Source organism: Symsagittifera roscoffensis, chromosome 5 (assembly GCF_963678635.1).
Source record: "Symsagittifera roscoffensis chromosome 5, txSymRosc1.1, whole genome shotgun sequence".
NCBI lineage: Eukaryota > Metazoa > Xenacoelomorpha > Acoela > Convolutidae > Symsagittifera > Symsagittifera roscoffensis.
In genome coordinates, this window is record NC_087066.1 from 36,754,567 (window position 1) to 36,767,940 (window position 13,374).

At 42.1% G+C, this 13,374-nt stretch overlaps 1 protein-coding gene across 1 annotated transcript in view; it reads right to left on the bottom strand.

Annotated features, from left to right (window-relative positions):
• LOC134847014 (fatty acyl-CoA reductase 2-like) overlaps positions 1 to 8,481 on the bottom strand; it is a 116,606-nt gene extending 108,125 nt beyond the window's left edge. The window contains exon 1 of the mRNA XM_063864496.1: positions 8,458 to 8,481. The gene's annotated coding sequence lies outside the window, so the exon portion shown is untranslated. The remainder of the gene's footprint in view (positions 1 to 8,457) is intronic.
• Between the last annotated feature and the right edge of the window lie 4,893 nt (positions 8,482 to 13,374).

The following is a 13,374-nucleotide window of genomic DNA, read 5'->3' on the forward strand; positions in this document are numbered from 1 at the left end:
CATATCTTTTTTGATGTTCTTATCTCGTTCTTCATTGGTGGTTTCTACCTTATCTGACATCTCCTTGAGTCTCTCATCTGTTGCCTTAGCCAGGTTAAAATAACTATCCAGATACTCGTGTTTGTTGTATCTTAATTCTTTTCTTATCACTTCTCTGTCCTCTTCGCTGTGCTTCAGTTTTTTGTCGATCTGATTCAGTTTCGCCATCAAGTCACCTAGCTCAATAGTAGCCTCTTCATGGTCAGTCGTCGGTCTGTCTTCGGCCGTAGCTTCTGCTTTATTTTGTTCCTCTCTTGGATTGGCTTCTGTCGTCTTCGTGCTCACTGTCCCAAATGTTCGTGCTCTTTCAGCTTTTGGTTCTTCAGTCATGTTTTCTTTCGTTTTTATTCCGACCATCATCGCCAACCTTTCTGTAAAAGATGTCTTTTTTACTTGAGAGTCTTCTTTCATCGTTTCTTCGGTGTTGCCTATTGCATCTTCCACATTGTCTATTGGTGAGAACTCTATGGGTTTCGGGTTTGGTTCTTCTGCATTGGGCATTGGAGTTGACTCCGTCGTCTTTTTCTCCAGTTCATCTACGCTCTGGTCTGGTGTCTCTAGGTCGATTTCGATTGTAGGCTCTACCTGTTTTTCCCTCGCATCTTCTCGCGTCTTGCTCTCGGTGCCACTCCTCGTGCTGACCATGCTAACTGAAAAGTTATTTTTTGTTTTGCTTGGGCCCCTTGATGTCGTTCCACGCAGCGACGAGTTATATTTCGTGTTTGATCCACTTGACCTTTTTTCAAGCACCGGTACCCTACTCCGTCTCATTATTTCTATTTACAATTGCTCTTATTTACAATATTATTATATACACAATTCTATTCTATGAATAAAAAATTTTTGTGGAAACAAATTCTTAAAAGAAAATATACAACGTGATAAAAACCTTGTTCCAGTTCTCTAAAATCTTCGAGTAACTTTCGTTATTTGTGGTCCCAACCGTACCGGGTTCCAATTAGTCTTGTTCTGTCTTAATTCTGTCTTAAAACAACTTGTTATAATTTTACTTCAATTTTTATACTGTCCTAAGACTTCCAGTTACTGTCCCTACTCTTCTTTGTACCGTCCCAGGCTTCTTTCTACTGTCCCAAGACTGTTCGGTATTGTCCCAGTACTTCGTCAGTGTCCCAAGACCCTTGTCCTGAGAGTACTATCCCAAGGCTACTGTCCCAAGGCTAGTGTCCCAAGACCAGTGTCCCAAGACTGCTGTCCCAAGGCTAGTGTCCCAAGACCAGTGTCCCAAGATTACTGTCCCAAGGCTAGTGTCGCAAGACTACTGTCCCAAGGCTAGTGTCCCAAGGCTAGTGTCCCAAGACTACTGTCCCAAGGCTAGTATCCCAAGACTACTGTGCCAAGGCTAGTGTCCCAAGGCTAGTGTCCCAAGACTACTGTCCCAAGGCTAGTGTCCCAAGACTACTGTCCCAAGACTACTATCCCAAGGCTAGTGTCCCAAGACTACTGTCCCAAGACCACTGTCCCAAGACCCTTGTCCCAAGACCCTGTCCCAAGACCCTTGTCCCAAGACCACTGTCCCAAGACCACTGTCCCAAGACCCTTGTCCCAAGACCCTGTCCCAAGACCCTTGTCCCAAGACCACTGTCCCAAGACCACTGTCCCAAGACCCTGTCCCAAGACCCTTGTCCCAAGACCACTGTCCCAAGACCACTGTCCCAAGGCCACTGTCCCAAGACCCTGTCCCAAGACCCTTGTCCCAAGACCACTGTCCCAAGACCACTGTTCCAAGACCCTGTCCCAAGACCCTTGTCCCAAGACCACTGTCCCAAGACCACTGTCCCAAGACCACTGTCCCAAGACCACTGTCCCAAGACCACTGTCCCAAGACCACTGTCCCAAGACCACTGTCCCAAGACCGTATCAAGACTGTTACTGTACCACTGTATCAAGACTGTTCTGGTCCAACACTGTCCCAGGACTTCTTTGGCACTGTCCCAAGACTGTTGACAAGTGTCTGAGCGGTGGGACCTCTTTCTTCTTCATTATGGGGACTTCTTGATTCACTGTACCTTGTACCACCACTCAAGCTCTAGTAAAATTTTCCCAAAAACCCTCTCTTAAAAGCCAAATGCTGACCCCTCTTTTTCTTATTTCTTTTTAATTACCTCTCTTGCAATGTTCCAAGCAACTTGAGACCAAAACCTGTGCGCAGGTATCTTGTGATCACCTGTTCGTATAAAAACTAAACACAAATCCTCACCAAAATGCAACAAAAATCCAAGCTAGAAAAAGTAATAAAAACCGAAAGATGAGCCCACCTAAAATTCAAAGGTGACAAATGTCTACCTTCTATCGAACAAATGTCTGGTACCTAATTGCCACGCGTTTCCTTCCCCCCTGCTAGCGATCTTATGGGGTATCACAAAAACTGTCTATGTCCGTTCCCCCCTACCGATCCGACCAGGGTACCTACCTTAACCTAATTCCAATTTTGGATATCCGCTTCCTATGACCAACGCGTGTAAATGACTAATGTAACTAAATCAACGATGTCGACTAATTAGTTACTCTAATTTCCCCCCTTTTTACAATTTACAACCGCCAACCTCTAACTTAACCAGCCCCCCTTCTAACCTCCCCCCTTTTTAGCCCCCCTTCTTAAACCTAAAATTACCTTAAGCGCCGGGTGCTAAACCTCTCAAGAGAAAACCGTAGACCTGTCTCCAGGCCTGCTCAAGTAAAAACGTTTCTCAAAACCGGGGGATATCGCTTATCCAATTTTACACTTATTTCCTATAAGGTAATGTGAATTTTAACGATACCCGTTCTGCCCAACTTGAGAACTCGAGAAATGCCAAATCCTTCTTGGCTACTTTCCCACTCGACTGGTCACCTCTTCCAGTCCAGTCTCCTATTGTTTCAGCTCAAGTGCTCCTGAACCACTTTCCCACTCGGCTGGTCACCTCTTCCAGTCAAGTCTCCTATTGGTTCAGCTCAAGTGCTCCTGAACCACTTTCCCATTCGGCTGGTCACCTCTTCCAGTCAAGTCTCCTATTGGTTCAGCTAAGTTCCAAGCTATCTGAAAACCCTTGACAACGCCCCACACTCGGGCTCTTTATTAAGGTTACTGGGTTAAATTACTAGGTTGATCGAAACGATCGAACTTGTAAAACAGTATGGGTATACTATTTAATTAATATAAAGGTTTGATCCAACTAATCTGGTGTCAAAGTCACTGTCTTTTTTCGTTTTATGGTTTTGTTCCTTTTTCTATTCTTTTTTTGTTTTTGTTTTGCTTTTTGTCTTTTTGCTCGTGTTTTTGTCCCCCTAGTTGCCCCCCTTTACTCGGTTAGCTAAGCCTCGTTCGGAGAGCGTACCAGGAAGTTTTCTCGAGTTTTCTTAAAAAGCTATCACGGTACAACCGGAAGGTTTGCACGTTCCTGTCGAACCGCACCGCCGGTACTCTAGAATGGGCATTCAGCCCGAAGCTGTCTCAAGTGGGTTCGACTCCGTAGTCTTGATGTCGTAAACACCCAGGAGCGCCATAAAAACACTATGTAACATTCGTCTACTGCAGTCACACATGAGGCTTAAGAAAAATAGGCCCTATAACTATTGGCTCAAGAGTCAGGGCCACTATCTCTTGTGTTTTTGTACCTCAAATCAGTCGGAGCCAATTCGGTTCGTTTGTGACATGGGACTACGACCCGTTACAGCCTAAAGGCTACTACTAAAATATCCTCCCACTCTAGAATTAAGAACGTCCTCATACTTAGGTCTCTAGATACCCAAAATACATGAACGCCGTTAAAAACCGGGTTGGAACAATCCGTTAAGTTATTTTTTATTAGACAGTGGAACTTTGATCCATTTCAGATGGATCAACCTAAAACTCGCCTTACCTCAACATAACAATTATAAAGCACACTCTAGAAATTTAAATTAGTACTCACATTGTAGCACGCTCAAGAAAGGGAAGTACTTCAGTCGGTAATTAACTCGAGAATTAAATAATGTAACTAAAATGAGTTTAATGTTTGTCAGTTTTAACAACAAGAACAAGTTTTTACTCTAGACTATAGTTTCTCGTGAACCATTGGGACACTCAAGCTGTCCACCTTTCCACCGAAGGTTCACTCTAGTCCAGTTTAGAATAATACTCCAGTCAAGTCACAATAATCCAGTTCGTGGGAATACGCTTCTTTCTGTTTCGAATGGGACAGCTCTACTCTAGATTATTACTGTGACGGAAATTGCGAATAGCAATTTCCTACTGATTTATCTTGCAATTTTCCCGCGATTGTCACTCGATTGTTCTGACTTCTCTTTTTTGACTTTCAGTTAATGCGAGAAAATCGTGCATGACAGGCTCCATTCGAATTTTTGAAAAATTAAATTTCACCCCAAAATTAAGTGTTTTTTGCTTCTCTCAAGGTCAAACTTCCAAATATGACCGACTGGCACAATGAGAAGTCCAGTTAAGATTTTTTGACATTATCATTCCACGATCTTTAAGTTCGTTAGGCTGTTCAAATTTGTACGAGAATATGCTTAGGTTGCACTCGCCCTTAATTACTAGTGTTCTGCTCTTGGTCATATTGAGGCGCATTTCATTGGTTTCACACCACTTCCAGACTTTTCTAATATCTATGGGCAGGGTAGTCGGGTCGGTGCCCATAATTTTATAGTCATCCGCATAGCCGTAGCACGATGACATGACACGTTTTGGCAAGTCGTTGATGTATACTAAGAAGAGGAGTGGTACTAGAATAGATCCTTGCGGAACTCCACTATAAGTTGGCAGTTGGCTTGAGACCGAGCTGCCGATGCGTACTGTTTGGGTTCGACCGGTCAGGCAACTTTTGATTAGATCCAATATTGGGCCTGTTATTCCAGCTCTGCTGAGTTTTTCGATCGTTATATTGTGATTGACTTTGTCGAAAGCCTTCTGGAAGTCGAGGTAAAATGACGCTAGGAAGTGGCAGTTGCTATTGTCAAAGTTCACAAACATTTCGTGCAGGTATTCGATAAGGTTTGTTATAGATGAGCGTCTTTGCCGAAAACCGTGTTGAGATTGGGACAATGCGGTGGATAAGATTGGGTACATTCTGTCGAAAATAAGTTTCTCGAGGACTTTGGATACTGCTACGAGGAGGCTGATCGGCCTGTAATTATCTACCATTTGTTTGTTCCCTTCTTTAAATATGGGGATTATTTCGCTTGTTTTCCAGAATGATGGGAAGTAGCATTTGTTTGCAATTGTGTTGAATATGAGATGCAGTGACTTTGGTAGGGAGTCTGATAATTTTTTCAGCAAGTTGTTCCCCATACGGTCAAGTCCTTTGGCCTTGCTCTCGTCCAGCGATTGGAGAACGAGTTGTATTTCTAGTTCTGAGAAGTGAATCATCGACAGCGTGGGCCGTCCCTCTGTGAGAGTATCGTGGTGATTCTTACTGAAAACGGATTGGAAGTACATATTAAATAATTCGGCTTTTTCGATATCGGTATTAGCTGACTTATCGTCAAGAAATACTTCAGTTGGGATTGAGCTTGTTTTCATGATAGTTTTGAGGTATTTTTGGACGTTTGAGAAGATTCCAGACTTGAAAATTTCTGTTTAATGATTGCATTGGTCAGCTGAGAGCGATAAGGACAATTCAGTTTGTAATTGCTGGATCTTTAGAGTATTTGTTTTACTTTGGCGTCTGAGAGTTTCTACTTTTTTCATGAGGTTTGAGCTCGTGGGAGAAACCCAGGGCGCTAGATGTTTCCTATGTTGGGTTGTTCGGGGTATGTGTTTGACTATAATACCGTAGATCCAATTATACCACTGATCTACCTGGAGATCAACGTTGCTGTAGCAGTATGGGTTGAAGTGGTGCTCTCGCACATATTCGTTGATTTCGTTCCAGTTGGCTTTTTTGAAGGCAAAGCCTGAAAAGTCGTTTTTTTAGGAGGGAAGAGGGACCCTTTCGTGATTTATTTTGTGATTCATATGTAACTTTGAGCCGTAAGGTGGGTGATCTGAGGTGAAGTCGTTTTTGAGCCGATTGTCCATGTATACGTCTAGTATGATATCAGGATTGTTGCAGAGCAGGATATCCAGGCTTTTTCCAGTATCGGTTATGATGAATTGTTCCAGGTTTAATTCCTGGAAGTTGTCTAGGATGCTTTGTTCGTACTCGCATTTTGATGAGAGTGATTTCCAATGTGTACACGAGAAGTTGATATCTCTAACAATGACAAGATTTTGTATGCCTTGCTCGCGTTGTGTTGCTTTTATTAAGTTCAGCAATGAGTTAAGTTGATCTAGTGACCAACGGTATGGGCTATACACAGGGGCACAATATATACAGCAGACAAGTATTGGTACAGATACCTTGAGTTGAACCATTACGCAGTCTTGCATGCATGCCTGTATCAATGCGGTTATGTGGTATGTTTGCGTTGATGCCAATTAGAACTCCTCCGTGTTTTGATAGACCGGCTTTTGAAGTTCTTTCAGATCGATAGAGTTCAAATTGAGGCAAGAATATGGAGTTGTCTGTTACGTCGTTGGTTAACCATGTTTCGGTTAGGCAAAGTAGTTGGTATTGACAGCTTGTGTTTATCGCATTTGCGAAGTTTGATCTTCGATTGTAGTCCAGTATGCTTCGGACGTTGTAGATGAGTAGGCTAGGAAAGAGTTCTAGTCAATTGGAGATTGAGTTCTCCGTTTTTTCGGTTGCAACTGCTGTCCATCTGTTTTCTATTTTCTGGTAGAGCTTTCCATCGCGGATGCGCAGGTTTTGTTTATCGATGTTTTCGTTTATGAGCTCCCGCCGTTTTTGCAGTGCTTGATTTTCAAGTTTTGCTTCATCCACTGATAGCTCGCGGCTGACAAACACAGGTTTGTCATATGTTTTTAGGCGGCAAGCGGATGATAGTATTAGTCGTTTCTGCCAAATTGGGACTTTTACCAGTATGGTTCGGTCCTTGCCTTCCTGTCGTTGACCCATCCGGAGCAGATCAACTATCTCTGGCACAATTTGCATGTGCTCCAAGATTTCCTTTACTTGTTGGAGGTCATTTTCTTGTCTTTTTCTTTGATCTTTGTCGTTTAGTTCAGGGATGCCGCGGATGCGGATTCCGTTTTGATTTTCTTGTTTCGGCGTTGCGTTTATCGGTACCTTGGTTTTTGCTTCTGATTTGATCTCATTTGGCTTCATTGTGGTTTGGGAGAACAGTGTTTTAATCTCCTGTACGTTCTTTCTGAGTTCGTCCATGTCCTCTTCAATCTTCTTGAATTGCTTCGGCGAGGTTTGTTCAGCGTCACTGACTGCTTTTCGGATTCTCTCATTTCCGTTGGAATCCACACATTTGTTGCAGAGTAGAGCAATGTTTTTTCCCAATGTCGTAATACCATTGATTGCTGTATCGCTTAGGCTGGTACAGCTTTTCGTCAGGTGCATTTTGCAATTACACACGATGCAACAGAATGTATCTTCATTCTTTTTGATTTTTTGTTGGCAAGTTTTGCATACGGAATCAGTGGTCATTTCACGATTTCGTGTCATATTTGTTTGGTGAGGACTCCGAGTCAAAATTCTCAAAGAGTACACTCAGTTATATACTAATGTAGTAAAACTAGAAAGGGACTCCGAGTCAAAGGACTCAAAGAGTACAACCAGTACGAGTTTTACTAACCGTTTTATTGTGGAGTTGCTGAGCGTTGCCTCTTCTTGGCTCTTCGTCGATTCTTCGATGGTTTGATTTTCGTGGAGCGGGTTTTGAAGATCGCGTGAAGGTTCGGATAGTAGTGCAAGACTACCGAGAGAGATCGTAGTTCTAGATCAGATGACTGGTGAAGCTCGCGATAAAGTCCTGTGATGTTTTCGTCTATACTCTCTGATTTACTGATAAGATATTTTGTAACGTCGATGACAATCGTGTCAAGAGTTCGTAGCTCGTCGAATATATTTTCTGCTCCCGTACGCTGACAGTAGACAATAGCAAACAGATTGTTAAAGCTTCTGAGAGTATCCAGGAGTTGCTGAGTCGTGAGGGGTTTGATCATTTTAAACTCAGTGATCGAATTGTTGATAAGATCGTGCCACAGTATAATAGATTTGCTCGTTGCTCGTATATAATCGGTAACGTTTTTAAATTTAAAGTTCGTCCTTGGGTTCAGGTTAAATCCCCCCTCGGCGTAGACAATTTGCTTTACTATATTTTTTTGTTCAGGAGTTAGACCTTGTTCGATTGAGTGAGAAAGGGTACTTGCGGCTATGATTTCTAACATAGTGATAAAAATAAGGAAATAGATAAGGAAAGAACTCAGCTGGTACTGGAGATGGAGAAAAGAAGGAAGAAGCTGTTTTCCCAGAGACCAGGTTTGTTGAATTTGGTGTAGTGATAATCAGTAGTTAGAAATAGAGGGCCACCACGGCTGCCCTGTTATTCATTTTTAACTGAAAATAACTATTTAATAAGTTTATCACAACAATTAGGCCCTTCCGCTTCAGCGGCAGCCGTACCAGGGTTACAAACAGACCCGGCATTAATCCTACAAGGAGCTAAGGAGTCTACTTCCGTTACATCCCACAAGAGCTGCTTACCAAGAGCCCATGGAACGAGCGTCAGGCGTCTGGTCGCTTCTGATTGGTACTGTAGAGGTGTCGTGGTTCTAAAACAGACAAAATGTGAGTGGAAGATAAACTCTGCTTTATAAGGGCATTCAGGTTTATATGCCTAGAGAATCTTCCTGCACTTTTGAGGCAAGAAAGACCATGCCAACAATCCTCGGTAACGTCTTTTCCGCACACGCATTTATGCCGTTTGCATATTTTTGAGCCTAAACGAAGTCCTCTCGCAATTCTGAGTTGTTGGTTCGACAGTTTTAACCTTAAATTTTTGCACGGGATGACGTTCAACCATTGGGAGCCAAATTTACCTTGGAACGCAATGAATCTTTCACGTCCATTGATTCGAGTCGTAAGATCAAATCTGCAATTTCGCAGTCAAAATTGTCTATTTCGCTGTTTATCTTGGAACGCGTTGAAACTTTCACGTCCGTTGGTTCGAGTCGTAAAATCAAGTCTGCAATTTCGCTGTCAAAAATTGTCTATTTCGATGTCGTCAATTTCGCTGTCCAATTTTTTTGTATTTCATTTTCCGGAGCCATTTCAATTTTGGGAGCCAAATTCGTTCAACCATTGGGAGCCAAAGTTACCTTGGAACGCGGTGAATCGTTCACGTCCAGTGGTTCGAGTCGTAAAATCAAGTCTGCAATTTCGCTGTCAAAAATTGTCTATTTCGCTGTTTATCTTGGAACGCGTTGAAATTTTCACGTCCGTTGGTTCGAGTCGTAAAATCAACTCTGCGATTTCGCTGTCAAAAATTGTTTATTCCGGTGTCGTCAATTTAGCTGTCCAATTTTTTTGGAAATCATTTTCCAGAGCCATTTCAATTTTGGGAGCCAAATTCGTTCAACCATTGGGAGCCTGATTTACCTTGGAACGCGGTGAATTGTTCACGTCCAGTGGTTCGAGTCGTAAAATCAAGTCTGCAATTTCGCTGTCAAAAATTGTCTATTTCGCTGTTTATCTTGGAACGCGTTGAAATTTGGAAGTCCTCTCGCAATTCTGAGTTGTTGGTTCGACAGTTTTAACCTTAAATTTTTGCACGGGATGACGTTCAACCATTGGGAGCCAAATTTACCTTGGAACGCAATGAATCTTTCACGTCCATTGATTCGAGTCGTAAGATCAAGTCTGCAATTTCGCAGTCAAAATTGTCTATTTCGCTGTTTATCTTGGAACGCGTTGAAACTTTCACGTCCGTTGGTTCGAGTCGTAAAATCAAGTCTGCAATTTCGCTGTCAAAAATTGTCTATTTCGATGTCGTCAATTTCGCTGTCCAATTTTTTTGTATTTCATTTTCCGGAGCCATTTCAATTATGGGAGCCAAATTCGTTCAACCATTGGGAGCCAAAGTTACCTTGGAACGCGGTGAATTGTTCACGTCCAGTGGTTTGAGTCGTAAAATCAAGTCTGCAATTTCGCTGTCAAAAATTGTCTATTTCGCTGTTTATCTTGGAACGCGTTGAAATTTTCACGTCCGTTGGTTCGAGTCGTAAAATCAACTCTGCGATTTCGCTGTCAAAAATTGTTTATTCCGGTGTCGTCAATTTAGCTGTCCAATTTTTTTGGAAATCATTTTCCAGAGCCATTTCAATTTTGGGAGCCAAATTCATTCAACCATTGGGAGCCTGATTTACCTTGGAACGCGGTGAATTGTTCACGTCCAGTGGTTCGAGTCGTAAAATCAAGTCTGCAATTTCGCTGTCAAAAATTGTCTATTTCGCTGTTTATCTTGGAACGCGTTGAAATTTGGAAGTCCTCTCGCAATTCTGAGTTGTTGGTTCGACAGTTTTAACCTTAAATTTTTGCACGGGATGACGTTCAACCATTGGGAGCCAAATTTACCTTGGAACGCAATGAATCTTTCACGTCCATTGATTCGAGTCGTAAGATCAAGTCTGCAATTTCGCAGTCAAAATTGTCTATTTCGCTGTTTATCTTGGAACGCGTTGAAACTTTCACGTCCGTTGGTTCGAGTCGTAAAATCAAGTCTGCAATTTCGCTGTCAAAAATTGTCTATTTCGATGTCGTCAATTTCGCTGTCCAATTTTTTTGTATTTCATTTTCCGGAGCCATTTCAATTTTGGGAGCCAAATTCGTTCAACCATTGGGAGCCAAAGTTACCTTGGAACGCGGTGAATCGTTCACGTCCAGTGGTTCGAGTCGTAAAATCAAGTCTGCAATTTCGCTGTCAAAAATTGTCTATTTCGCTGTTTATCTTGGAACGCGTTGAAATTTTCACGTCCGTTGGTTCGAGTCGTAAAATCAACTCTGCGATTTCGCTGTCAAAAATTGTTTATTCCGGTGTCGTCAATTTAGCTGTCCAATTTTTTTGGAAATCATTTTCCAGAGCCATTTCAATTTTGGGAGCCAAATTCGTTCAACCATTGGGAGCCTGATTTACCTTGGAACGCGGTGAATTGTTCACGTCCAGTGGTTCGAGTCGTAAAATCAAGTCTGCAATTTCGCTGTCAAAAATTGTCTATTTCGCTGTTTATCTTGGAACGCGTTGAAATTTGGAAGTCCTCTCGCAATTCTGAGTTGTTGGTTCGACAGTTTTAACCTTAAATTTTTGCACGGGATGACGTTCAACCATTGGGAGCCAAATTTACCTTGGAACGCAATGAATCTTTCACGTCCATTGATTCGAGTCGTAAGATCAAGTCTGCAATTTCGCAGTCAAAATTGTCTATTTCGCTGTTTATCTTGGAACGCGTTGAAACTTTCACGTCCGTTGGTTCGAGTCGTAAAATCAAGTCTGCAATTTCGCTGTCAAAAATTGTCTATTTCGATGTCGTCAATTTCGCTGTCCAATTTTTTTGTATTTCATTTTCCGGAGCCATTTCAATTTTGGGAGCCAAATTCGTTCAACCATTGGGAGCCAAAGTTACCTTGGAACGCGGTGAATCGTTCACGTCCAGTGGTTCGAGTCGTAAAATCAAGTCTGCAATTTCGCTGTCAAAAATTGTCTATTTCGCTGTTTATCTTGGAACGCGTTGAAATTTGGAAGTCCTCTCGCAATTCTGAGTTGTTGGTTCGACAGTTTTAACCTTAAATTTTTGCAGGGGATGACGTTCAACCATTGGGAGCCAAATTTACCTTGGAACGCAATGAATCTTTCACGTCCATTGATTCGAGTCGTAAGATCAAGTCTGCAATTTCGCAGTCAAAATTGTCTATTTCGCTGTTTATCTTGGAACGCGTTGAAACTTTCACGTCCGTTGGTTCGAGTCGTAAAATCAAGTCTGCAATTTCGCTGTCAAAAATTGTCTATTTCGATGTCGTCAATTTCGCTGTCCAATTTTTTTGTATTTCATTTTCCGGAGCCATTTCAATTTTGGGAGCCAAATTCGTTCAACCATTGGGAGCCAAAGTTACCTTGGAACGCGGTGAATCGTTCACGTCCAGTGGTTCGAGTCGTAAAATCAAGTCTGCAATTTCGCTGTCAAAAATTGTCTATTTCGCTGTTTATCTTGGAACGCGTTGAAATTTTCACGTCCGTTGGTTCGAGTCGTAAAATCAACTCTGCGATTTCGCTGTTCGCTGTCAAAAATTGTTTATTCCGGTGTCGTCAATTTAGCTGTCCAATTTTTTTGGAAATCATTTTCCAGAGCCATTTCAATTTTGGGAGCCAAATTCGTTCAACCATTGGGAGCCTGATTTACCTTGGAACGCGGTGAATTGTTCACGTCCAGTGGTTCGAGTCGTAAAATCAAGTCTGCAATTTCGCAGTCAAAATTGTCTATTTCGCTGTTTATCTTGGAACGCGTTGAAACTTTCACGTCCGTTGGTTCGAGTCGTAAAATCAAGTCTGCAATTTCGCTGTCAAAAATTGTCTATTTCGCTGTTTATCTTGGAACGCGTTGAAATTTGGAAGTCCTCTCGCAATTCTGAGTTGTTGGTTCGACAGTTTTAACCTTAAATTTTTGCAGGGGATGACGTTCAACCATTGGGAGCCAAATTTACCTTGGAACGCAATGAATCTTTCACGTCCATTGATTCGAGTCGTAAGATCAAGTCTGCAATTTCGCAGTCAAAATTGTCTATTTCGCTGTTTATCTTGGAACGCGTTGAAACTTTCACGTCCGTTGGTTCGAGTCGTAAAATCAAGTCTGCAATTTCGCTGTCAAAAATTGTCTATTTCGATGTCGTCAATTTCGCTGTCCAATTTTTTTGTATTTCATTTTCCGGAGCCATTTCAATTTTGGGAGCCAAATTCGTTCAACCATTGGGAGCCAAAGTTACCTTGGAACGCGGTGAATCGTTCACGTCTATTTCGATGTCGTCAATTTGTTCACGTCCAGTGGTTCGAGTCGTAAAATCAAGTCTGCAATTTCGCTGTCAAAAATTGTCTATTTCGCTGTTTATCTTGGAACGCGTTGAAATTTGGAAGTCCTCTCGCAATTCTGAGTTGTTGGTTCGACAGTTTTAACCTTAAATTTTTGCAGGGGATGACGTTCAACCATTGGGAGCCAAATTTACCTTGGAACGCAATGAATCTTTCACGTCCATTGATTCGAGTCGTAAGATCAAGTCTGCAATTTCGCAGTCAAAATTGTCTATTTCGCTGTTTATCTTGGAACGCGTTGAAACTTTCACGTCCGTTGGTTCGAGTCGTAAAATCAAGTCTGCAATTTCGCTGTCAAAAATTGTCTATTTCGATGTCGTCAATTTCGCTGTCCAATTTTTTTGTATTTCATTTTCCGGAGCCATTTCAATTTTGGGAGCCAAATTCGTTCAACCATTGGGAGCCAAA